The sequence below is a fragment of the Bombina bombina genome, chromosome 7 (genome assembly GCF_027579735.1).
Source record: "Bombina bombina isolate aBomBom1 chromosome 7, aBomBom1.pri, whole genome shotgun sequence".
NCBI classification, from domain to species: Eukaryota; Metazoa; Chordata; class Amphibia; order Anura; family Bombinatoridae; genus Bombina; species Bombina bombina.
Genome location: NC_069505.1, coordinates 426,202,839 through 426,230,575, shown reverse-complemented (window position 1 = coordinate 426,230,575; position 27,737 = coordinate 426,202,839). Strand labels below are relative to the sequence as shown.

The window sequence follows — 27,737 nt, the reverse complement described above, 5'->3', positions numbered from 1 at the left end:
ATAAGGAGCTTACAGTCTAGTGGTATAACAGATCCTGGCATAAGGAGCTTACAGTCTAGTAGTATGACAGATCCTGGCATAAGGAGTTTACAGTCTAGTAGTATGACAGATCCTGGCATAAGGAGCTTACAGTCTAGTAGTATGACAGATCCTGGCATAAGGAGCTTACAGTCTAGTGGTATAACAGATCATGGCATAAGGAGCTTACAGTCTAGTAGTATGACAGATCCTGGCATAAGGAGCTTACAGTCTAGTAGTATGACAAAGCCTGGCATAAGGAGCTTACAGTCTAGTAGTTTGACAGAGCCTGGCATAAGGAGCTTACAGTCTAGTGGTATAATAGATCCTAGCATAAGGAGTTTAAAGTCTAGAAGTATGACAGAGCCTGTCATAAGGAGCTTACCGGCTAGTGGTATAACAGATCCTGGCATAAGGAGCTTACAGTCTAGTAGTATGACAGAGCCTGACATAAAGATCTTACAGTCTAGTGGTATAACGGAGCCTGGAATAAGGAGCTTACAGTCTAGTAGTATGACAGAGCCTGGCATAAGGAGCTTACAGTCCAGTGGTATAACATATCCAGGCTCTTTTATAACAGATCCTGGCATAAGGAGCTTACAGTCTAGTGGTATAACAGATCCTGGCATAAGGAGCTTACAATCTAGTGGTATAACAGATCCTGGCATAAGGAGCCTACAGTCTAGTAGTATGACAGAGCCTGCCATAAGGAGCTTACAGTCTAGTAGTATGACAGAGCCTGGCATAAAGATCTTACAGTCTAGTAACATGACAGGTACTGAAGTAAGAAGCTTACAGTCTAGTAATATGACAGATCCTGTCATAAGGAGCTTACTGTCTAGTAGTATGACAGATCCTGGCATAAGGAGTTTACAGTCTAGTAGTATGACAGAGCCTGGCATAAAGAGCTTACAATCTAGTAATATGACAGATCCTGGCATAAGGAGCTTAAAGTCTAGTAATATTACAGAGCCTGCCATAGGGTGCTCACAGTCTAGTAGTATGACAGATCCTGGCATAAGGAGCTTACAGTCTAGTAGTATGACAGATCCTGGCATAAGGAGTTTACAGTCTAGTAGTATGACAGATCCTGGCATAAGGAGCTTACAGTCTAGTAGTATGACAGATCCTGGCATAAGGAGCTTACAGTCTAGTGGTATAACAGATCCTGGCATAAGGAGCTTACAGTCTAGTAGTTTGACAGAGCCTGGCATAAGGAGCTTACAGTCTAGTAGTATGACAAAGCCTGGCATAAGGAGCTTACAGTCTAGTAGTTTGACAGAGCCTGGCATAAGGAGCTTACAGTCTAGTGGTATAATAGATCCTAGCATAAGGAGTTTAAAGTCTAGAAGTATGACAGAGCCTGTCATAAGGAGCTTACCGGCTAGTGGTATAACAGATCCTGGCATAAGGAGCCTACGGTCTAGTAGTATGACAGAGCCTGCCATAAGGAGCTTACAGTATAGTAGTATGACAGAGCCTGACATAAAGATCTTACAATCTAGTGGTATAACAGAGCCTGGAATAAGGATCTTACAGTCTAGTAGTATGACAGAGCCTGGCATAAGGAGCTTACAGTCCAGTGGTATAACATATCCTGGCATAAGGAGCTTACCGTCTAGTGGTATAATAGATCCTGGCATAAGGAGCCTACAGTCTAGTGGTATAACAGATCCTGGCATAAGGAGCTTACAGTCTAGTGGTATAACAGATCCTGGCATAAGGAGCTTACAATCTAGTGGTATAACAGATCCTGGCATAAGGAGCCTACAGTCTAGTAGTATGACAGAGCCTGCCATAAGGAGCTTACAGTCTAGTAGTATGACAGAGCCTGGCATAAAGATCTTACAGTCTAGTGGTATAACAGAGCCTGGAATAAGGAGCTTACAGTCTAGTAGTATGACAGAGCCTGACATGAAGAGCTTACAGTCTAGTGGTATAACAGATCCTGGCATAACGAGCCTACAGTCTAGTGGTATAACAGATCCTGGCATAAGGAGCTTACAGTCTAGTGGTATAACAGATCCTGGCATAAGGAGCTTACAATCTAGTGGTAAAACAAATCCTGGCATAAGATGCTTACAGTCTAGTAATATGACAGATCCTGGCATAAGGATTTTACAGTCTAGTAATATGACAGATCCTGGCATACGGAGCTTACAGTCTAGTAATATGACAGATCCTGACATACGGAGCTTACAGTCTAGTAGTATGACAGATCCTGGCATAAGGATCTTACAGTCTAGTAGTATGACAGATCCTGGCATAAAGATCTTACAGTCTAGTGGTATAACAGAGCCTGGCATAAGGAGCTTACAATCTAGTGGTATAACAGATCCTGGCAAAAGGTGCTTACAGTCTAGTGGTATTACAGAGCCTGGCATAAGGACCTTACAGTCTAGTAGTATGACAGATCCTGGCATAAGGAGCTTACAGTCTAGTGGTATAACAGATTGTGGCATAAGGAGCTTACAGTCTAGTAGTATGACAGAGCCTGCCATAGGGTGCTTACAGTCTACTAGTATGACAGATCCTGGCATAAGGAGCTTACAGTCTAGTGGTATAACAGAGCCTGCCATAAGGAGCTTACAGTCTAGTAGTATGACAGATCCTGGCATAAGGAGCTTACAGTCTAGTGGCATAACAGATCATGGCATAAGGAGCTTACAGTCTAGTAGTATGACAGATCCTGGCATAAGGAGCTTACAGTCTAGTAGTATGACAGAGCCTGGCATAAGGAGCTTACAGTCTCGTAGTATGACAGAGCCTGGCATAAGGAGCTTACCGTCTAGTGGTATAACATATCCTGGCATAAGGAGCCTACAGAGCCTGACATACCACTAGACCAGAGCTTTCCAAACTTGTTATGTTGGTGGCACACTTTTTAGACCTACATCATTTCGCGACACAGTAATTCAGTTGAACTAGCAAAAAGGAGGTTAAACTAACTTGTTTTAAGAGATACAGACACATACATAAATTACAGTATATAATAATGAAATTTATTAACAAGTAACAGTATGTATGTGCAAGAATTAAAAAAAGTTTAATAACACCAATAGTTACTTGCTGTTTTAATGGGATGTATGAGGTTGATGGGATGAACACAATTTCTGAATATTTGGTGGAATATTAGATAAAGACACTTGCATGTCAACCATGTGATATGCGTAGCAAGCAGGCGGAAAGTCAGAAACCAAAAAAAAAAAAAATTAAAAAAATTTGTGCTGAAGCAGGGACACACCTACACACTGCTGCCGACACACTAGTGTGTCCCGACACACAGTTTGGAAAGCACTGCACTAGACTGTAAGCTCCTTATGCCAGGCTCTGTCATACTACTAGACTGTAAGATCTTTATGGCAGGTTCTGTTATACCACTAGACTGTAAGCTCCAAAATCCAAGGCTCTGTTATACCACTAGACTGTAAGATCTTTATGCCAGGCTCTGTTATACCATTAGACTGTAAGCTCTTTATGCCAGGCTCTGTTATACCGCTAGCCTGTAAGCTCCTTATGCCAGGCTCTGTCATACTACTAGACTGTAAGCTCCTTATGCCAGGCTCTGTCATACTACTAGACTGTAAGCTCCTTAAGCCAGGCTCTGTTATACCACTAGACTGTAAGCTCCTTATAACAGAGCCTGGCTTAAGGAGCTTACAGTCTAGTAGTATAACAGAGCCTGGCATAAGGAGCTTACAGTCTAATGGTATAACAGAGCCTGGCATAAAGATCTTACAGTCTAGTGGTATAACAGAGCCTTGGATTTTGGAGCTTACAGTCTAGTGGTATAACAGAACCTGCAATAAAGAGCTTACAGTCTAGTAGTATGACAGAGCCTGGCATAAGGAGCTTACAGTCTAGTGGTATAACAGAGCCTGGCATAAGGGGCTTACAGTCTAGTGGTATAACAGAGCCTGGCATAAGGAGCTTACAGTCTAGTGGTATAAAAGAGCCTGGCATAAGGAGCTTACAGTCTAGTGGTATAACAGAGCCTGGCATAAGGAGCTTACAGTCTAGTGGTATAACAGAGCCTGGCATAAGATGCTTACAGTCTAGTAGTATGACAGAGCCTGGCATAAGGAGCTTACAGTCTAGTAGTATGACAGAGCCTGGCGTAAGGAGCTTACAGTCTAGTGGTATAACAGAGCCTGGCATAAGGAGCTTACAGTCTAGTGGTATGACAGAGCCTGGCATAAGGAGCTTACAGTCTAGTGGTATAACAGAGCCTGGCATAATGAGCATACAGTCAAGTGGTATAAAAGAGCCTGGCATAAGGATCTTACAGTCTAGTGGTATAACAGAGCCTGGCATAAGGAGCTTACAGTCTAGTAGTATAACAGAGCCTGGCACAAGTAGCTTACAGTCTAGTAATATGACAGAGCCTGGCATAAGGAGCCAGGCAAAGATCTTAAAGTCTAGTGGTATAACAGAGCCTGGAATAAGGAGCTTACAGTCTAGTAGTATGACAGAGCCTGCCATAGGGTGCTTACAGTCTACTAGTATGACAGATCCTGGCATAAGGAGCTTACAGTCTAGTGGTATAACAGAGCCTGCCATAAGGAGCTTACAGTCTAGTAGTATGACAGATCCTGGCATAAGGAGCTTACAGTCTAGTGGCATAACAGATCATGGCATAAGGAGCTTACAGTCTAGTAGTATGACAGATCCTGGCATAAGGAGCTTACAGTCTCGTAGTATGACAGAGCCTGGCATAAGGAGCTTACCGTCTAGTGGTATAACAGATCCTGGCATAAGGAGCCTACAGAGCCTGACATACCACTAGACTGTAAGCTCCTTATGCCAGGCTCTGTCATACTACTAGACTGTAAGCTCTTTATGGCAGGTTCTGTTATACCACTAGACTGTAAGCTCCAAAATCCAAGGCTCTGTTATACCACTAGACTGTAAGATCTTTATGCCAGGCTCTGTTAAACCATTAGACTGTAAGCTCTTTATGCCAGGCTCTTTTATACCGCTAGCCTGTAAGCTCCTTATGCCAGGCTCTGTCATACTACTAGAATGTAAGCTCCTTAAGCCAGGCTCTGTTATACCACTAGACTGTAAGCTCCTTATAACAGAGCCTGGCTTAAGGAGCTTACAGTCTAGTAGTATAACAGAGCCTGGCATAAGGAGCTTACAGTCTAGTGGTATAACAGAGCCTGGCATAAGGAGCTTACAGTCTAGTAGTATGACAGAGCCTGGCATAAGGAGCTTACAGTCTAGGGGTATAACAAAGCCTGGCATAAGGAGGTTACAGTCTAGTGGTATAACAGAGCCTGGCATAAGGAGCTTACAGTCTAGTGGTATAAAAGAGCCTGGCATAATGAGCATACAGTCAAGTGGTATAACAGAGCCTGACATAAGGAGCTTACAGTCTAGTGGTATAACAGAGCCTGGCATAAGGAGCTTACAGTCTAGTAGTATAACAGAGCCTGGCACAAGTAGCTTACAGTTTAGTAATATGACAGAGCCTGGCATAAGGAGCCAGGCAAAGATCTTAAAGTCTAGTGGTATAACAGAGCCTGGAATAAGGAGCTTACAGTCTAGTGGTATAACAGAGCCTGGCATAAGGAGCTTACAGTCTAGTAGTATAACAGAGCCTGGCATAAGGAGCTTACAGTCTAGTAATATGACAGAGCCTGGCATAAGGAGCTTACAGTCTAGTAGTATGACAGATCCTGGCATAAGGAGCTTACAGTCTAGTTATATGACAGAGCCTGGCAGAAGGAGCTTACAGTCTAGTATTATAACAGAGCCTGGCATAAGGAGCTTACAGTCTCGTAGTATGACAGAGCCTGGCATAAGGAGCTTACAGTCTGGTAGTATGACAAATCCTGGCATAAGGAACTTACTGTCTAGTAATATAACAGAGCCTGGCATAAGGAACTTACAGTCTAGTAATATAACAGAGCCTGGCATAAGGAACTTACAGTCTAGTAATATGACAGAGCCTGGCATAAGGAGCTTACAGTCTAGTAGTATAAAATATCCTGGCATAAGGAGCTGACAGTCTACATGACAGATCCTGGCATAAGGAGCTTACAGTCTAGTAATATAACAGATCCTGGCATAAAGAGCTTACAGCCTAGTGGTATAACTGAACCTGGCATAAAGTGCTTACAGTCTAGTAGTATGACAAATCCTGGCATAAAAAGCTTACAGTCTAGTAGTATGACAGATCCTGGCATAAGGAGCTTACAGTCTAGTAGTATGACAGATCCTGGCATAAGAAGCTTACAGTCTAGTAATATGACAGATCCTGGAATAAGAAGTTTAAAGTCTAGTAGTATTACAGATCCTGGCATAAGAAGCTTACAGTCTAATAATATGACAGATCCTGGCATAAGAAGCTTACAGTCTAGTAATATGACAGATCCTGTCATAAGGAGCTTACAGTCTAGTAATATGACAATTCCTGGCATAAGGAGATTACAGTCTAGTAATATGACAGATTCTGGCATAATGAGCATACAGTCAAGTGGTATAAAAGAGCCTGGCATAAGGAGCTTACAGTCTAGTGGTATAACAGAGCCTGGCATAAGGAGCTTCTTACAGTCTAGTAGTACAACAGAGCCTGGCACAAGTAGCTTACAGTCTAGTAATATGACAGAGCCTGGCATAAGGAGCCAGGCAAAGATCTTAAAGTCTAGTGGTATAACAGAGCCTGGAATAAGGAGCTTACAGTCTAGTGGTATAACAGAGCCAGGCATAAGGAGCTTACAGTCTAGTGGTATAACAGAGCCTGGCATAAGGAGCTTACAGTCTAGTAGTATGACAAATCCTGGCATAAAAAGCTTACAGTCTAGTAGTATGACAGATCCTGGCATAAGGAGCTTACAGTCTAGTAGTATGACAGATTCTGGCATAAGAATTTTACAGTCTAGTAATATGACAGATCCTGGCATAAGAAGTTTAAAGTCTAGTAGTATGACAGATCCTGGCATAAGGAGCTTACAGTCTAGTAGTATAAAATATCCTGGCATAAGGAGCTGACAGTCTACATGACAGATCCTGGCATAAGGAGCTTACAGTCTAGCAATATAACAGATCCTGGCATAAGGAGCGTACAGCTTAGTGGTATAACTGATCCTGGCATAAAGAGCTTACAGTCTAGTAGTATGACAAATCCTGGCATAAAAAGCTTACAGTCTAGTAGTATGACAGATCTTGGCATAAGGAGCTTACAGTCTAGTAATATGACAGATCCTGGCATAAGAAGTTTAAAGTCTAGTAGTATGACAGATCCTGGCATAAGGAACTTACAGTCTAGTAGTATGACAGATCCTGGCATAAGAAGCTTACAGTCTAGTAATATGACAGATCCTGGCATAAGAAGCTTACAGTCTAGTAATATGACAGATCCTGGCATAAGAAGCTTACAGTCTAGTAATATGACAGATCCTGGCATAAGGAGCTTACAGTCTAGTAATATGACAATTCCTGGCATAAGGAGATTACAGTCTAGTAATATGACAGATTCTGGCATAATGAGCATACAGTCTAGTAGTATAACAGAGCCTGGCACAAGTAGCTTACAGTCTAGTAATATGACAGATCCTGGCATAAGGAGCTTACAGTCTAGTAATATGACAGATCCTGGCATAAGGAGCTTACAGTCTAGTAATATGACAATTCCTGGCATAAGGAGTTTACAGTCTAGTAATATGACAGATCCTGGCATAAGGAGCTTACAGTCTAGTAATATGACAGATTCTGGCATAATGAGCATACAGTCAAGTGGTATAAAAGAGCCTGGCATAAGGAGCTTACAGTCTTGTGGTATAACAGAGCCTGGCATAATGAGCTTACAGTCTAGTAGTATAACAGAGCCTGGCACAAGTAGCTTACAGTCTAGTAATATGACAGAGCCTGGCATAAGGAGCCAGGCCAAGATCTTAAAGTCTAGTGGTATAACAGAGCCTGGAATAAGGAGCTTACAGTCTAGTGGTATAACAGAGCCTGGCATAAGGAGTTTACAGTCTAGTGGTATAACAGAGCCTGGCATAAGTAGCTTACAGTCTAGTAGTATAACAGAGCCTGGCATAAGGAACTTACAGTCTAGTAGTATGACAGAGCCTGGCAGAAGGAGCTTACAGTCTAGTAATATGACAGAGCCTGGCAGAAGGAGCTTACAGTCTAGTAGTATAACAGAGCCTGGCATAAGGAGCTTACAGTCTCGTAGTATGACAGAGCCTGGCATAAGGAGCTTACAGTCTAGTAGTCTGACAAATCCTGGCATAAGGAGCTGACAGTCTACATGACAGATCCTGGCATAAGGAGTTTACAGTCCAGTAATATGACAGAGTCTGGCATAAGGAATTTACAGTCTTGTAATATGACAGAGCCTGGCATAAGGAGCTTACAGTCTAGTAGTATAAAATATCCTGGCATAAGGAGCTGACAGTCTACATGACAGATCCTGGTATAAGGAGCTTACAGTCTAGTAATATAACAGATCCTGGCATAAGGAGCTTACAGTCTAGTAATATGACAGATCCTGGCATAAGGAGTTTACAGCCTAGTGGTATAACTGATCCTGGCATAAAGAGCTTACAGTCTAGTAGTATGACAAATCCTGGCATAAAAAGCTTACAGTCTAGTAGTATGAGAGATCCTAGCATAAGGAGCTTACAGTCTAAGCTTCTTATGCCAGGATCTGTCATACTACTACAGTCTAGTAAATGACAGATCCTGGCATAAGAAGCTTACAGTCTAGTAGTATGACAGATCCTGGCATAAGGAGCTTACAGTCTAGTAGTATGACAGATCCTGGCATAAGCAGCTTACAGTCTAGTAATATGACAGATCCTGGCATAAGAAGCTTACAGTTTAGTAATATGACAGATCCTGGCATAAGGAGCTTACAGTCTAGTAATATGACAGATCCTGGCATAAGGAGCTTACAGTCTAGTAATATGACAGATTCTGGCATAAGGAGCTTACAGTCTAGTAATATGACAGATTCTGGCATAAGGAGCTTACAGTCTAGTAATATGACAGATCCTGACATAAGGAACTTACAGTCTAGTAATATGACAGATCCTGTCATAAGGAGCTTACAGTCTAGTAGTATGACAGATCCTGGCATAAGGAGCTTACAGTCTAGTAGTATAACAGAGCCTGGCATAAGGATCTCACAGTTTAGTAGTATGACAGAGCCTGGCATAAGGAGCTTACAGTCTAGTGGTATGACAGTGCCTGGCATAATTATCTTACAGTCTAGTGGTATGACAGAGCCTGGTATAAGGAGCTTTCAGTCTAGTGGTATGACAGAGCCTGACATACCACTAGACTGTAAGCTCCTTATGCCAGGCTCTGTCATACTGCTAGACTGTAAGCTCTTTATAGCAGGTTCTGTTATACCACTAGACTGTAAGCTCCAAAATCCAAGGCTCTGTTATACCACTAGACTGTAAGATCTTTATGCCAGGCTCTGTTATACCATTAGACTGTAAGCTCCTTATGCCAGGCTCTGTCATACTACTAGACTGTAAGCTCCTTAAGCCAGGCTCTGTTATACAACTAGACTGTAAGCTCCTTATAACAGGGCCTGGCTTAAGGAGCTTACAGTCTAGTAGTATGACAGAGCCTGCCATAAGGTGCTTACAGTCTAGTAGTATGACAGATCCTAGCATAAGGAGCTTACAGTCAAGTGGTATAACAGAGCCTGGCATAAGGAGCTTACAGTCTAGTAGTATGATAGATCCTAGCATAAGGAGCTTTCAGTCTAGTAGTATGATAGATCCTAGCATAAGGAGCTTACAGTCAAGTGGTATAACAGAGCCTGGCATAAGGAGCTTACAGTCTAGTAGTATGATAGATCCTAGCATAAGGAGCTTTCAGTCTAGTAGTATGATAGATCCTAGCATAAGGAGCTTACAGTCTAGTGGTATAACAGAGCCTGGCATAAGGAGCTTACAGTCTAGTAGTATGATAGATCCTGGCATAAGGAGCTTACAGTCTAGTAGTATGACAGAGCCTGGCATAAGGAGCTTACAGTCTAGTGGTATAATAGATCCTAGAATAAGGAGCTTACAGTCTAGTAGTATGATAGATCCTAGCATAAGGAGCTTTCAGTCTAGTAGTATGATAGATCCTAGCATAAGGAGCTTACAGTCTATTGGTATAACAGATCCTGGCATAAGGAGCTTACAGTCTAGTAGTATGACAGATCCTGGCATAAGGAGCTTACAGTCTAGTAGTATGACAGAGCCTGGCATAAGGAGCTTACAGTCTAGTGGTATAATAGATCCTGGAATAAGGAACTTACAGTCTAGTAGTATGACAGAGCCTGGCATAAGGAGCTTACAGTCTAGTGGTATGACAGAGCCTGGCATAAAGATCTTAAAGTCTAGTGGTATAACAGAGCCTGGAAAAAGGAGCTTACAGTCTAGTGGTATAACAGAGCCTGGCATAAGGAGCTTATAGTCTAGTGGTATAACAGAGCCTGACATAAGGAGCTTACAGTCTAGTGGTATAACAGAGCCTGGCCTAAGGAGCTTACAGTCTAGTAGTATGACAGAGCCTGGCATAAGGAGCTTACAGTCTAGTGGTATAACAGAGCCTGGCATAGGGAGCTTACAGTCTAGTGGTATAACAGAGCCTGGCATAAGGAGCTTACAGTCTAGTGGTATAACAGAGCCTGGCATAGGGAGCTTACAGTCTAGTAGTATAACAGAGCCTGGCATAAGTAGCTTACAGTCTAGTAATATGACAGAGCCTGGCATAAGGAGCTTACAGTCTAGTGGTATAACAGAGCCTGACATAAGGAGCTTACAGTCTAGTGGTATAACAGAGCCTGGCCTAAGGAGCATACAGTCTAGTAGTATGACAGAGCCTGGCATAAGGAGCTTACAGTCTAGTGGTATAACAGAGCCTGGCATAAGGAGCTTACAGTCTAGTGGTATAACAGAGCCTGGCATAAGGAGCTTACAGTCTAGTAGTATGACAGAGCCTGGCATAAGGAGCTTACAGTCCAGTGGAATGACAGAGCTTGGCATAACGATCTTAAAGTCTAGGGCAGGCATGTCCAAAGTCCGGCCCGCGGGCCAATTGCGGCACGAGTACCGGACTGATATGGCCCCACAGATAATTTTACAAATATACATTATACGGCCCCCCAGTGAGTCCCCGACCGCCGCTCAGTTAAGTCCCAAACTGCCTTGAGTAGTGTTATTTCTGTCTCAGTGCACAGCAATCAGCCGTTATCCGTCCTCTGACGTCACACGCCACAGGAAGCTCAGCCGTACTGAGCCACAGGAGTACTCCTCCACCATCTTGCTGATCTCTACAGAGTTTTTTTTGTTAAATCCTGTCGAACAGTGATTCCTACAAGGTAACCTCTTAAATAACTTTTGCTGCACTATAATTACTGCCATTATCGTAACCTTGTGAAGTGATTATGAATAACTTTTGTTGCACTACAATTACTGCCATTAACCTTGTGAAGTGAATAAGAACTGTCTTTAACGTAACCCTGTGAAGAGAACTTTCATATGCTTTAAGACAGTATTACGATATCAACATTTGACAAGCATTTAATTCCATTGTACAGCATATAACTGTAATGTACTTTACAATGTTCCGGACATATTTCAGCTTCCTGTTTTTTTATATTAAAGGCAGAGTGATTTAACACCTGTTTAGATTTGTCATCCAAGTCACAAAATGTAAAAGTATGCTGTTTTCAATAAACTTTGCATAAAATAGCTAATTTGCATTTATTTTAAAATGGTTCAAAGAATGTGAGGCAAAATGGTCGGCCCTCGCACATGTTCACTTCATGAAATCTGGCACTCTTCCAAAAAAGTTTGGACACCCCTGGTCTAGGGGTATAACAGAGCCTGGAATAAGGAGCTTTCAGTCTAGTGGTATGACAGAGCCTGACATACCACTAGACTGTAAGCTCCTTATGCCAGGCTCTGTCATACTGCTAGACTGTAAGCTCTTTATAGCAGGTTCTGTTATACCACTAGACTGTAAGCTCCAAAATCCAAGGCTCTGTTATACCACTAGACTGTAAGATCTTTATGCCAGGCTCTGTTATACCATTAGACTGTAAGCTCCTTATGCCAGGCTCTGTCATACTACTAGACTGTAAGCTCCTTAAGCCAGGCTCTGTTATACAACTAGACTGTAAGCTCCTTATAACAGGGCCTGGCTTAAGGAGCTTACAGTCTAGTAGTATGACAGAGCCTGCCATAAGGTGCTTACAGTCTAGTAGTATGACAGATCCTAGCATAAGGAGCTTACAGTCAAGTGGTATAACAGAGCCTGGCATAAGGAGCTTACAGTCTAGTAGTATGATAGATCCTAGCATAAGGAGCTTTCAGTCTAGTAGTATGATAGATCCTAGAATAAGGAGCTTACAGTCAAGTGGTATAACAGAGCCTGGCATAAGGAGCTTACAGTCTAGTAGTATGATAGATCCTAGCATAAGGAGCTTTCAGTCTAGTAGTATGATAGATCCTAGCATAAGGAGCTTACAGTCTAGTGGTATAACAGAGCCTGGCATAAGGAGCTTACAGTCTAGTAGTATGATAGATCCTGGCATAAGGAGCTTACAGTCTAGTAGTATGACAGAGCCTGGCATAAGGAGCTTACAGTCTAGTGGTATAATAGATCCTAGAATAAGGAGCTTACAGTCTAGTAGTATGATAGATCCTAGCATAAGGAGCTTTCAGTCTAGTAGTATGATAGATCCTAGCATAAGGAGCTTACAGTCTATTGGTATAACAGATCCTGGCATAAGGAGCTTACAGTCTAGTAGTATGACAGATCCTGGCATAAGGAGCTTACAGTCTAGTAGTATGACAGAACCTGGCATAAAGATCTTAAAGTCTAGTGGTATAACAGAGTCTGGAAAAAGGAGCTTACAGTCTAGTGGTATAACAGAGCCTGGCATAAGGAGCTTACAGTCTAGTGGTATAACAGAGCCAGGCATAAGGAGCTTACAGTCTAGTAGTATAACAGAGCCTGGCATAAGTAGCTTACAGTCTAGTAATATGACAGAGCCTGGCATAAGGAGCTTATAGTCTAGTGGTATAACAGAGCCTGACATAAGGAGCTTACAGTCTAGTGGTATAACAGAGCCTGGCCTAAGGAGCTTACAGTCTAGTAGTATGACAGAGCCTGGCATAAGGAGCTTACAGTCTAGTGGTATAACAGAGCCTGGCATAGGGAGCTTACAGTCTAGTGGTATAACAGAGCCTGGCATAAGGAGCTTACAGTCTAGTAGTATAACAGAGCCTGGCATAAGTAGCTTACAGTCTAGTAATATGACAGAGCCTGGCATAAGGAGCTTACAGTCTAGTGGTATAACAGAGCCTGACATAAGGAGCTTACAGTCTAGTGGTATAACAGAGCCTGGCCTAAGGAGCATACAGTCTAGTAGTATGACAGAGCCTGGCATAAGGAGCTTACAGTCTAGTGGTATAACAGAGCCTGGCATAAGGAGCTTACAGTCTAGTGGTATAACAGAGCCTGGCATAAGGAGCTTACAGTCTAGTAGTATGACAGAGCCTGGCATAAGGAGCTTACAGTCCAGTGGAATGACAGAGCTTGGCATAACGATCTTAAAGTCTAGGGGTATAACAGAGCCTGGAATAAGGAGCTTACAGTCTAGAAGTATGACAGAGCCTGGCATAAGGAGCTTACAGTCCAGTGGAATGACAGAGCTTGGCATAACGATCTTAAAGTCTAGGGGTATAAAAGAGCCTGGAATAAGGAGCTTACAGTCTAGTGGTATAACAGAACCTGGCATAAGGAGCTTACAGTCTAATGGTATAACAGAGCCTGGCATAAGGATCTTACAGTCTAGTAGTATAACAGAGCCTGGCATAAGTGGCTTACAGTCTAGTAATATGACAGAGCCTTTCATAAGGAGCTTACAGTCTAGTAGTATGACAGAGCCTGGCATAAGGAGCTTACAATCTAGTAATATGACAGAGCCTGGCATAAGGAGCTTACAGTCTAGTAGTATGACAAATCCTGGCATAAGGAACTTACAGTCTAGTAATATGACAGAGCCTGGCATAAGGAGTTTACAGTCTAGTAGTATAAAAGATCCTGGCATAAGGAGATGGCAGCCTAGTGGTATAACTGATCCTGGCATAAAGAGCTTACAGTCTAGTAGTATGACAAATCCTGGCATAAAGAGCTTACAGTCTAGTAATATGACAGATCCTGGCATAAAAAGCTTACAGTCTAGTAATATGACAGGTATTGAAGTAAGAAGCTTACAGTCTAGTAATATGACAGATCCTGTCATAAGGAGCTTACAGTCTAGTAGTATGACAGATCCTGGCATAAGGAGCTTACAGTCTAGTAGTATGACAGATCCTGGCATAAGAAGCTTACAGTCTAGTAATATGACAGATCCTGGCATAAGGAGCTTACAGTCTAGTAGTATGAGAGATCCTGGCATAAAGATCTTACAGTCTAGTAATATGACAGAGCCTGGCATAAGGAGCTTACAATCTAATGGTATAACAGATCCTGGCATAAAGATCTTACAGTCTAGTAGTATGACAGATCCTGGCATAAGGAGCTTACAGTCTAGTAATATGACAGAGCCTGGCATAAGGAGCTTACAGTCTAGTAGTATGACAGATCCTGGCATAAGGAGCTTTTAGTCAAGTGGTATAACAGAGCCTGGCATAAGGAGCTTACAGTCTAGTAGTATGACAGATCCTGGCATAAGGAGCTTACAGTCTAGTAGTATGACAGAGCCTGGCATAAGGAGCCTAAACTCTAGTAGTATAACAGAGCCTGGCATAAGGAGCTTACAGTCTAGTAGTATGACAGATCCTGGCATAAGGAGCTTACAGTCTAGTGGTATAACAGATCTGGGCATAAGGAGCTTACAGTCTAGTGGTATAACAGATCCTGTCATAAGGAGCTTACTGTCTAGTAGTATGACAGAGCCTGGCATAAGGAGCTTACAGTCTAGTGGTATAACATATCCTGGCATAAGGAGCTTACAGTCTAGTAGTATGACAGATCCTGGCATAAGGAGCTTACAGTCTAGTGGTATGACAAAGCCTGACATAAGGAGCTTACAGTCTAGTAGTATGACAGAGCCTTGCATAAGGAGCTTACAGTCTAGTGGTATAACAGAGCCTGGCATAAGGAGCTTACTGTTTAGTAGTATGACAGAGCCTTGGATAAGGAGTTTACAGTCTAGTGGTATGACAGAGCCTGCCATAAAGAGCTTACAGTCTAGTGGTATAACAGAGCCTGGCATAAGGAGCTTACTGTTTAGTAGTATGACAGAGCCTGGCATAAGGAGCTTACATTCTAGTGGTATAACAGAGTCTGGCATAAGGAGCTTACAGTCTAGTGGTATAACAGAGCCTGGAATAAGGAGCTTACAGTCTAGTGGTATAACAGAGCCTGGCATAAGGAGCTTAAAGTCTAGTAATATGACAGATCCTGGCAAAAGGAGCTTACAGTCTAGTGGTATAACAGAGCCTGGCATAAGGAGCTTACAGTCTAGTGGTATAACAGAGCCTGGCATAAGGAGCTTACAGTCTAGGAGTATGATAAAGCCTGGCATAAGGAGCTTACAGTTTAGTTGTATAACAGAGCCTGGCATAAGGAGCTTACAGTCTAGTGGTATGACAGAGCCTGGCATACAGATCTTACAGTCTACTGGTATAACAGAGCCTGGCATACGGAGCTTACAGTCTAGTAGTATGATAGATCCTGGCATAAGGAGCTTACAGTCTAGTAGTATGACAGATCCTGGCATAAGGAGCTTACAGTCTAGTGGTATAACAGAGCCTGGCATAAGGAGCTTCCAGTCTAGTACTATGACAGATCTTGGCATAAGGAGCTTACAGTCTAGTGGCATAACAGAGCCTGGCATAAGGAGCTTACAGTCTAGTGATATAACAGAGCCTGGCATAAGGAGCTTACAGTCTAGTGGTATGACAGAGCCTGTCATAAGGAGCTTACAGTCTAGTAGTATGACAGAGCATGGCATAAGGAGGTTACAGTCTAGTGGTATAACAGAGCCTGGCATAAGGAGCTTACAGTCTAGTAGTATGACAGAGCCTGGCATATGGAGCTTACAGTTTAGTAGTATAACAGAGCCTGACATAAGGAGCTTACAGTCTAGTGGTATAACAGAACCTGGCATAAGGAGCTTACAGTCTAGTGGTATGACAGAGCGTGCCATAAAGATCTTACAGTCTAGTTTTATGACATTGCCTGGCATAAGGTGCTTACAGTCTAGTGGTATAAGAGAGCATGGAATAAGGAGCTTACAGTCTAGTGGTATAACAGAGCCTGGCATAAGGATCTTACAATCTAGTGGTATAACAGAGCCTGGCATAAGGAGCTTACAGTCTAGTAATATGACAGAGCCTGGCATAAGGAGCTTACAGTCTAGTAATATGACAGAGCCTGGCATAAGGATCTTACAATCTAGTGGTATAAAAGAGCCTGGCATAAGGAGCTTACAGTCTAGTAGTATGACAGAGCCTGGCATAAGGAGCTTACAGTCTAGTGGTATGACAAAGCCTGACATAAGGAGCTTACAGTCTAGTAGTATGACAGAGCCTGGCATAAGGAGCTTACAGTCTAGTGGTATAACAGAGCCTGGCATAAGGAGCTTACTGTTTAGTAGTATGACAGAGCCTTGCATAAGGATGTTACAGTCCAGTGGTATAACAGAGCCTGGCATAAGGAGCTTACAGTATAGTGGTATGACAGAGCCTGGCATAAGGAGCTTACAGTATAGTGGTATAACAGAGCCTGGCATAAGGAGCTTACAGTCTAGTGGTATAACATATCCAGGCATAAGGAGCTTACAGTCTAATAGTATGATAGATCCTGGCATAAGGAGCTTACAGCCTAGTGGTATAACAAATCCTGGCATAAGGAGCTTACAGTCTAGTAGTATGACAGATCTTAGCATAAGGATCTTACAGTCTAGTGGTATAAGAGAGCCTGGCATAAGGAGCTTACAGTCTAGTAGTATGACATATCTTAGCATAAGGATCTTACAGTCTAGTGGTATGATAGAGCCTGGCATAAGGAGCTTACAGTCTAGTAGTATAACAGAGCCTGGCATATGGAGCTTACAGTCTAGTAGTATGACAGAGCCTGGCATAAGGAGCTTACAGTTTAGTAGTATAACAGAGCCTGACATAAGTAGCTTACAGTCTAGTGGTATAACATATCCTGGCATAAGGAGCTTACAGTCTAGTAGTATGACATAGCCTGGCATAAGGATCTTACAGTCTAGTGGTATAACAGAGCCTGGCATAAGGAGCTTACAGTCTAGTGGTATGACAGAGCCTGGCATAAAGATCTTACAGTCTAGTGGTATAACAGAGCCTGGCATAAGGAGCTTACAGTCTAGTGGTATAACATATCCTGGCGTAAGGAGCTCACAGTCTAGTAGTATGACAGATCCTGTCATAAGGAGCTTACAGTCTAGTGGTATAACAGAGCCTGGCATAAGGATTTTACAGTCTAGTGGTATAACAGAGCCTGGCATAAGGAGCTTACAGTCTAGTAGTATGACAGAGCATGGCATAAGGAGGTTACAGTTTAGTAGTATGACAGAGCCTGGCATAAGGAGCTTACAGTCTAGTAGTATGACACAGCATGGCATAAGGGGCTTACAGTGTAGTAGTATGACAGAGCCTGGCATAAGGAGCTTACAGTTTAGTAGTATAACAGAGCCTTACATAAGGAGCTTACAGTCTAGTGGTATAACAGAGCCTGGCATAAAGAGCTTACAGTCTAGTAGTATGACAGAGACTGGCATAAGGAGCTTACAGTTTAGTGGTATAACAAAGCCTTGCATAAGGAGCTTACAGTCTAGTGGTATAACAGAGCCTGGCATAAGGAGCTTACAGTCTAGTGGTATGACAGTGCCTGGCATAAGGTGCTTACAGTCTAGTAGTGTAACAGAGCCTGGCATAAGGAGCTTACAGTCTAGTGGTATGACAGAGCCTGGCATAAGGAGCTTACAGTCTAGTAGTATGACAGAGCCTGGCATAAGGAGCTTACAGTCTAGTAGTATGACAGAGCCTGGCATAAGGAGCTTACAGTCTAGTAGTATGACAGAGCTTGGCATAAGGAGCTTACAGTCTAGTGGTATGACAGAGCCTGGCATAAAGATCTTATAGTCTAGTTGTATAACAGAGCCTGGCATAAGGAGCTTACAGTCTAGTAGTATGACAGAGCCTGGCATAAGGAGCTTACAGTCTAGTAGTATGACAGAGCCTGGCATAAGGAGCTTACAGTCTAGTGGTATGACAGAGCCTGCCATAAAGATCTTACAGTCTAGTTGTATAACAGAGCCTGGCATAAGGAGCTTACTGTCTAGTAGTATGACAGAGCCTGGCATAAGGAGCATACAGTTTAGTAGTATAACAGAGCCTTACATAAGGAGCTTACAGTCTAGTAGTATGACAGAGCCTGGCATAAGGAGCTTACAGTCTAGTAGTATGACAACCCCTAAACCACCTCACTCCTGCCTCGCAAACACTATAATAAATTTTATTAACCCCTAATCTGCCCTCCCTAACATCGCCGCCACCTACCTACACTTATTAACCCCTAATCTGCCGCCACCAACGTCGCCGCTACTATAATAAAGTTATTAACCCCTAAACCTAAATCTAACACTAACCCTAACACCCCCCTAAGTTAAATATAATTTAAATTAAACAAACTAAATTTACTATAATTAAATAAATTAATCCTATTTAAAACTAAATACTTACCTATAAAATAAACCCTAAGATAGCTACAATATAACTAATAATTACATTGTATCTATTTTAGGATTTATATTTATTTTACAGGCAACTTTGTATTTATTTTAACTAGGTACAATAGCTATTAAATAGTTAAAAACTATTTAATAGCTACCTAGTTAAAATAATTACAAAATTACCTGTAAAATAAATCCTAACCTAAGTTACAAATACACCTAACACTAACTATCAATAAATTATTTAAATAAATTACCTACAATTATGTAAACTAAAATACAATTAAACTAAACTATAGTACAAAAAAACACACTAAATTACAGAAAATAAAAAAAATTACAATAAATTTAAACTAATTACACCTAATCTAAGCCCCCCAAAATAATAAAATGCCCTACCCTATCCTAAATTACAAAGTAATCAGCTCTTTTACCAGCCCTTAAAAGAGCTTTTGCAGGGCATTGCCCCAAAGTAATCAGCTCTTTTACCTGTAAATAAAAATACAATACCACCCCCCAACATTACAACCCACCACCCACATACCCCTACTCTAAAACCCACCCGATCTCCCCTAAAAAAAACCTAACACTACCCCATTGAAGATCACCCTACCTGGAGCCATGTTCACCCAGCCGGGCACCGATGGGCCAGAAGTGGACATCCGGAGCGGCAGAAGTCTTCATCCGATCGGGGCAGAAGAGGTCCTCCAATCGGCAGATGTCTTCATCCAAGCGGCATCTTCTATCTTCAATCAACCGGAGAGGAGCCATCTTGAATACAGCCGACGCGGAGCCATCCTCTTCTTCCGATGTCCTAACAGCGAATGAAGGTTCCTTTAAATGGCGTCATCCAAGATGGCGTCCCTCGAATTCCGATTGGCTGATAGGATTCTATCAGCCAATCGGAATTAAGGTAGGAAAAATCTGATTGGCTGATGCAATCAGCCAATCAGATTGAAGTTCAATCCGATTGGCTGATCCAATCAGCCAATCGGATTGACCTTGCATTCTATTGGCTGTTCCGCTGCTGTAACGCTGCTTTTTAACCCTAACGCAGAACTCTAAATCTAGGCGAAAATATCTTGGGGACTAAACACATTTATTAATAGAAGTCAATTGGAATTATTTTTTTTTCAAATGGTCTGCTCTGTCTGAACCACAAAATAACAGTTTTGGGTTTCATATCCCTTTAAGCTGCTGTCCAGCTGCTCCACTGCTGTAATATCTGTGTTCTCCATAGGAAATAAAAGGTTAACTCATTTACGTTAACAAATAAATAATATTTCTGAAATCTAGTGCTGTGTTTTTCAGTCCTTCGGGAGCACACCAACAGGCCAGGTTTTTATGATGTCTGAACTAGAGCACAGGTAGCATAGTCAACTGATCAGTAACCATGGTTACTACTAACCCATTCTCAGCAAAATACTCAAAACACTATTTACTCTGAAGGGAAAACCTATGCATATGAAAAGAACAGCAAATAAGGTACAGTGCACAGAAAACAGCGTCATTTCATGTTTTTTTAGGTGTAATATTCAAGTTTAAACATAAGCTGGGTTCTCCCTCTGTGCTTCCATCTCTATTGCAAACTTTAACATAGCAGAGAGCTCTCATTATTTCTATGGGAGACAGCTCACCACTCGCAGGGACAGACCCTTTTATTTGATAATGGCACCAAGACAGATCATCAGACCTTAAGCTGCACTGGTTAACATTTGTAACCTTCCATAAGCACAAGACAATGCAGGCCCTCATTCAGTAGGACGCTGCACCAGGGCCCTCTGTTCAGTAGGACGCTGCACCAGGGCCCTCTGTTCAGTAGGACGCTGCACCAGGGCCCTCGGTCTGTTCAGTAGGACGCTGCACCAGGGCCCTCTGTTCAGTAGGACGCTGCACCAGGGCCCTCGGTCTGTTCAGTAGGAAGCTGCACCAGGGCCCTCTGTTCAGTAGGACGCTGCACCAGGGCCCTCTGTTCAGTAGGACTGCTGCACCAGGGCCCTCTGTTCAGTAAGACTGCTGCACCAGGGCCCTCTGTTCAGTAAGACTGCTGCACCAGGGCCCTCTGTTCAGTAGGACGCTGCACCAGGGCCCTCTGTTCAGTAGGACGCTGCACCAGGGCCCTCTGTTCAGTAGGACCGCTGCACCAGGGCCCTCTGTTCAGTAGGACCGCTGCACCAGGGCCCTCTGTTCAGTAGGACCGCTGCACCAGGGCCCTCTGTTCAGTAGCACTGCTGCACTAGGGCCCTCTGTTCAGTAGGACGCTGCACCAGGGCCCTCTGTTCAGTAGGACCACTGCACCAGGGCCCTCTGTTCAGTAGGACCACTGCACCAGGGCCCTCTGTTCAGTAGGACTGCTGCACCAGGGCACTCTGTTCAGTAGGACTGCTGCACCAGGGCCCTCTGTTCAGTAGGACCGCTGCACCAGGGCCCTCTGTTCAGTAGGACCGCTGCACCAGGGCCCTCTGTTCAGTAGGACTGCTGCACCAGGGCCCTCTGTTCAGTAGGACTGCTGCACCAGGGCCCTCTGTTCAGTAGGACTGCTGCACCAGGGCCCTCTGTTCAGTAGGACTGCTGCACCAGGGCCCTCTGTTCAGTAGGACTGCTGCACCAGGGCCCTCTGTTCAGTAAGACTGCTGAACCAGGGCCCTCTGTTCAGTAAGACTGCTGCACCAGGGCCCTCTGTTAAGTAGGACTGCTGCACCAGGGCCCTCTGTTCAGTAGGACTGCTGCACCAGGGCCCTCTGTTCAGTAGGACTGCTGCACCAGGGCCCTCTGTTCAGTTGGACCGCTGCACCAGGGCCCTCTGTTCAGTAGGACTGCTGCACCAGGGCCCTCTGTTCAGTAGGACTGCTGCACCAGGGCCCTCTGTTCAGTAGGACTGCTGCACCAAGGCCCTCTGTTCAGTAGGACTGCTGCACCAGGGCCCTCTGTTCAGTAGGACTGCTGCACCAGCGCCCTCTGTTCAGTAGGACTGCTGCACCAAGGCCCTCTGTTCAGTAGGACTGCTGCACCAGGGCCCTCTGTTCAGTAGGACTGCTGCACCAGGGCCCTCTGTTCAGTAGGACTGCTGCACCAGGGCCCTCTGTTCAGTAGGACCACTGAACCTTCGGTGGATTTAAAAAAGAACCACCCGTACGAACTATTAAGAAAAAATAAACTAACCGCCCCCACAAAGTATTAATAAAAATTAAAAAAAATACCCAGTAAAATTGTTAACCCCTAAATCCACCAACAACAACATCGCAAACTACCTAATACATTTATTAACCCCTAATCCGCCAACACCCCACAACTCATTAAACCGTTATCTAATTTACCTATTAACTCCTAAATCGCCAACCCCCACAACGCAAAAAAATAATTTAATGACTAAGCCCCCAAACCTAACACCCCCTAAATTAACCCCTTAATTAAAAAATTTTAAAAATACATTACAATTCAAATTAAAATGAAAAAAAATACACTACATTAATCTTAAATTAAATAAAAAAGGCTAACAATACAAAAAATAATAAACAATAATATCCAAAATTTAAAAAATTAAACCTAATCCTTATGAAAATAAAAAAGCCCCCCAAAATAATAACACCCCCTAATCTAAGAATAAACTACCAATAGCCCTTAAAAGGGCTTTTTGTAGGGCATTGTCCTAAATAAATCAGCTCTTTTACATTAAAAATAAACAAAGTCCCCACAAAAACAGCCAATAGGATTAGAGCTACTGAAATCCTATTGGCTGTTCAAATCAGCAGATAATATTTCAGTAGTTTTAATCCTATTGACTGTTTTGAAAAATTCAGCCAATAGGAATGCAAGGTACCTCAAATTGATTGGGGTACCTTGCATTCAATATTCAGTATACGACGGACATCGGATAAAGAGGAGCTTCCCTGCCGCCGAGGACTACCGCCGCCGCTGAGGGCCGCCACCGCCACCACAGATGACCACCGCCGAGGATCGCCACATCTGGTAAGACCACTCTGGACCTCCGCTCCGCGCCGCATTTGCTGTAGATGAAGATGATGGACACGATTGGAAGAAGACCATCTCCATCAGACTTCTGAAACCGTGAGTACCTATTTGGGGCTTTAGTGTTAGTTACCCTGTTATACTAAAGTTACATTAAACTACAAATGAAATTAACTATATTACATATTTAAAAACCTAACCCTACTCAAATTATTTAAATCTACAATAAAAAATTACTAAGTTACAAAAAATAACAACTAAGTTACACAAAATAAAAAACACTAAATTACAAAAAATAATAAACACTAAATTACACAAAATAAAAAAACACTAAGTTACACAAAATAAAAAAAGGAAATTTATGCTTACCTGATAAATTTATTTATTTTACGATATGACGAGTCCACGGATTTCATCTTTACTTGTGGGATATCGCCTCCTGGTCAGCAGGAAGTGGCAAAGAGCTCCACAGCAGAGCTGTGTATATAGCCCCTCCCTTCCCTCCCCCTCCAGTCATTCGACCGAAGTTAGGAAGAGAAAGGAAAAGCCAAGGAACAGAGGTGACTGAAGTTTAACAAAAAATAAAAACCTGTCTGAAGATAACAGGGTGGGCCGTGGACTCGTCATATCGTAAAAGAAATAAATTTATCAGGTAAGCATAAATTTCCTTTTCTTTTACAAGATATGACGAGTCCACGGATTTCATCCTTACTTGTGGGATACAATACCAAAGCTATAGGACACGGATGAAAGGGAGGGACAAGACAGAGACCTAAACGGAAGGCACCACTGCTTGAAGAACTTTTCTCCCAAAAACAGCCTCAGAAGAAGCAAAAGTATCAAATTTGGAAAATTTGGAAAAAGTATGAAGATAAGACCAAATTGCAGCCTTGCAAATCTGTTCAACAGAAGCATCATTTTTAAATGCCCATGAGGAAGCCACAGCCCTAGTGGAATGAGCCGTAATACTTTCAGGAGGCTGCTGTCCAGCAGTCTCATATGCCAAACGGATGATACTCTTCAGCCAAAAAAAAAGAGAGGTAGCCATAGCATTCTGACCCCTACGTTTCCCAGCAAAAACCACAAACAATGAAGATGTTTGACGAAAATCTTTAGTCGCCTGTAAATAAAACTTTAAGACGCGAACTACATCTAAGTTATTTAACATACGCTCCTTCTTAGAAGAAGGGTTAGGACATAACGAAGGAACAACAATTTCCTGTTTATTATTCTTGTTAGAAACAACCTTAGGAAGAAACCCAGGTTTGGTACATAACACCACCTTATCAGCATGGAAAATAAGGTAAGGTGTATCACATTGTAAAGCCGAAAGCTCAGAAACTCTGCGAGCAGAAGAAATAGCAACCAAAAACAAAATTTCCAAGATAATAACTTAATATCTAAGGAATGTATGGGTTCAAACGGAACCCCTTGAAGAACTTTAAGAACTAAATTCAAACTCCAAGGAGGAGCAATTGGTCTAAACACAGGCCTGATTCTAGTTAGAGCCTGACAAAAGAATTGAACGTCTGGAACATCTGACAGACGTTTGTGTAACAGAATAGACAAAGTAGAAATCTGTCCCTTTTAAGGAACTTGCTGACAACCCTTTCTCCAAACCTTCTTGAAGAAGAGCTAAAATCCTAGGAATCCTAACCCTACTCCATGAGTAGCCCTTGGATTCGCACCAATAAAGATATTTACGCCATATCTTATGGTAAATCTTTCTAGTAACAGGCTTCCATGCCTGAATCAAAGTATCACTGACTGAATCAGAGAACCCTCACTTGGATAAAATCAAGCATTCAATCTCCAAGCAGTTAGCTGCAGAGAAGTTTCCACGGTGGCAGAGAGGACATGTCCACCAGATCCGTATACCAAGTCCTGCGTGGCCACGCAGGAGCGATTAGAATTACTAAAGCCCTCTCCTGTTTGATCCGAGCAATTACCCGGCGAAGGAGAGCAAATGGTGGAAACACATAAGCTAGGCTGAACAACCAAGGCACTCTCAAGGCATCTATCAGTTCGGCCTGAGGATCCCTTGATCTGGATCTGGATCTTGGGAGTTTGGCATTCTGACGAGACGCCATCAGATCCAATTCTGGTCTGCCCCACCTGAGAATCAGAGCGGCAAAGACCTCCAGATGAAGTTCCCATTCCCCTGGATGAAACAACTGTCTTCTCAGAAAGTCCGCTTCCCAGTTGTCCACTCCTGGGATGTATATTGCTGACAGATAACAAGAGTGAGCCTCCGCCCAACGAATTATCTTGGATACTTCTGTCATCGCTAATGAACTCCTTGTTCCTCCCTGATGATTGATGTAAGCCACAGTCGGGATGTTGTCCGACTGAAACCGGATGAATTTGGCCGAAGCCAACTGAGGCCAAGCCTGAAGCGCATTGAATATCACTCTTAACTCCAGAATATTGATTGGAAGTAGAGACTCCGACCGAGTCCACACACCCTGAGCCTTCAGGGAATTCCAGACTGCACCCCAACCTAGTAGACTTGCATCCGTTGTCACTATAACCCATGAGGGTCTGCGGAAGCGCGTCCCTTGGGACAGATGATCCTGCGACAACCACCAAAGAAGAGAGTCACTTGTCTCCTGATCCAGATCTATCTGAGGAGACAAATTTGCATAATCTCCATTCCACTGTCTGAGCATGCTCAGTTGTAGAGGTCTGAGATGAAAACGAGCAAACGGAATTATGTCCATTGCCGCCACAATCAATCCAATTACCTCCATGCACTGGGCCACTGAAGGCCGAGAATTGGACTGAAGGACTCGGCATGTATTCAGAATCTTTAACTTCCTGACCTCCGTCAAGAAGATTTTCATAGATACAGAATCTATTAGAGTTCCCAGGAAAGGAACCCTTGTCTGTAGAATTAGTGAACTCTTTTCTACATTCACCTTCCACTCGTGCGTCCTTAGAAAGGACAGAACCATGTTGCCAGCAGAGACCCTAGAACCTTCGTGAAGATCCTGGGTGCCGTGGCCAGCCCGAAGGGTAGAGCCACGAACTGAAAATGTTTGTCTAGAAAGGCAAATCTTAGGAACTGGTGATGATCCTTGTGGATAGGAATGTGAAGGTGTGCATCCTTTAAGTCCACGGTAGTCATATATTGACCCTCCTGGATCAATGGAAGAATTGTATGAATAGTCTCCATCTTGAAGGATGGGCTTATGAGAAACTTGTTTAGACTCTTGAGGTCTAAAATGGGTCGGAACGTTCCCTCTTTTTTGGTAACCACGAAAAGATTTGAGTAAAACCCCTGCCCCTGTTCCAGAATTGGAACAGGACAAATCACTCAAGAACGCCTCTCTTTTTATCGGGTCTACAGACAATCGTGAAAGAAGGAACCTTCCCCTTGAACTCCACTTGATATCATTGAGACACGATTTCCAGTGTCCAAGGATCCTGAACGTCTCTTATCCAAGCCTGGACAAAGAGAGAAAGTCTGCCCCCTACTAGATCTGGTCCCAATCGGGGGCCGCCCTTTCATGCTGTCTTTTGGGAGCAGCAGCGGACTTCTTGGGTTGTTTACCCTTGTTCCAAGACTGGTTGGGTCTCCAGATGGAATTAGCTTGTGCAAAGTTCCCTTCCTGTTTAGTGGAAGATGAGGAGGGGATTCCCTTAAAATTTTGAAAGGAACAAAAATTACTCTGTCTACCTTTCTGCTTAGATGTTTTATCCTGAGGTAAGAGATGGCCCTTACTTCCCGTAATATCAGAAATAATCTCTTTCAAGTCAGGACCAAATAGAGTCTTCCCCTTGAAAGGAATAGACAAAAGCTTGGATTTAGAGGACACATCCACAGACCAAGACTTTAGCCACAAGGCTCTGCGCGCTAGAATGGCAAAACCTGCATTCTTAGCCGCTAACTTAGCGATCTGAAAAGCGGCATCAGTGACTAAGGAATTGGCCAATTTTAGGGCCTTAATCCTATCCATTATTTCCTCTAAGGAAGTCTCAGTCTTCAGAGATTCTTCCAAAGCATCAAACCAAAAGGCAGCCGCAGTTGTAACTGGTACAATACAGGCCGTCGGTTGTAAGAGGAAACCTTGATGAACGAATAGCTTTTTTAGCAGAACCTCCAATTTTTTTATCTATAGGGTCTTTGAAAGCACAACTGTCCTCAATCAGAATAGTTGTATGCTTAGCTAGAGTAGAAATAGCACCATCAACCTTAGGGACTGTTTGCCAAGAATCCCGCACGGTGTCAACTATAGGGTACATCTTCTTGAACAAAGAGGAAGGAGAGAACGGGATACCCGGTCTTTCCCATTCCTTGGTGACAATCACCAAAATTCTCTTAGGAACCGGAAAGGTATCTGAGTAAGTAGGGACTTCCAGATATCTGTCCATCTTACACAATTTTTCTGGAGGGACCACAATAGAGTCACAATCATCCAGAGTCCCTAAAACTTCCCGAAGTAACAGGCGGAGGTGTTCCAATTTAAATCTAAAAAATGCACTACCTGAGTCAGACAGCTCCACCTCAGACAAAATCTCCTTACCCTCCAATTCAGAGGACTGGGAGGGTACATCAGAGATAGTCATCAAAGCATCAGAAGCTACAGGGATACCCTGTGATTCTGCCCTGCTACGTTTGCCTTGTAACCCTGGTAAATTAGACAAAACCTCTGTAAGAGTAGATGACATAACTGCAGCCATATCCTGCAAAGTGAAAGAAGCAGACGCCGTAGAAGATGGCATAGCTTGTGCGGATGTTAAAGGCTGTGATGCTTGGGGAGAAGATTGCGGCAAATCCTGAATCTCATTGGTTAGAGAATCATCTTTAGTCATATCTTTATTAAAAAATAATTTCTCTTTATATTGTAATGCTCTCTCCACACAATTGTCACATAGTGTGACAGGTGGTTCCACAATGGCATCTAAACACATGAGACATGTACTCTGCTCCATGTCTTCCATTTTAACAGATGCAAGTTGCAATCTTAGTCAGATCACTTCTATCAAACAGAACTATTAAGGTAGTATCTAA

The 27,737-nt window shown here is 43.0% G+C and overlaps 1 protein-coding gene across 1 annotated transcript in view; it reads left to right on the top strand.

Moving 5' to 3' along the window:
- The first annotated feature begins 11,243 nt into the window (after nt 1-11,243).
- Nucleotides 11,244-27,737, top strand: part of LOC128666601 (galectin-1-like) — a 163,231-nt gene continuing 146,737 nt past the window's right edge. Inside the window, exon 1 of the mRNA XM_053721297.1 lies at nt 11,244-11,356. The gene's annotated coding sequence lies outside the window, so the exon portion shown is untranslated. The remainder of the gene's footprint in view (nt 11,357-27,737) is intronic.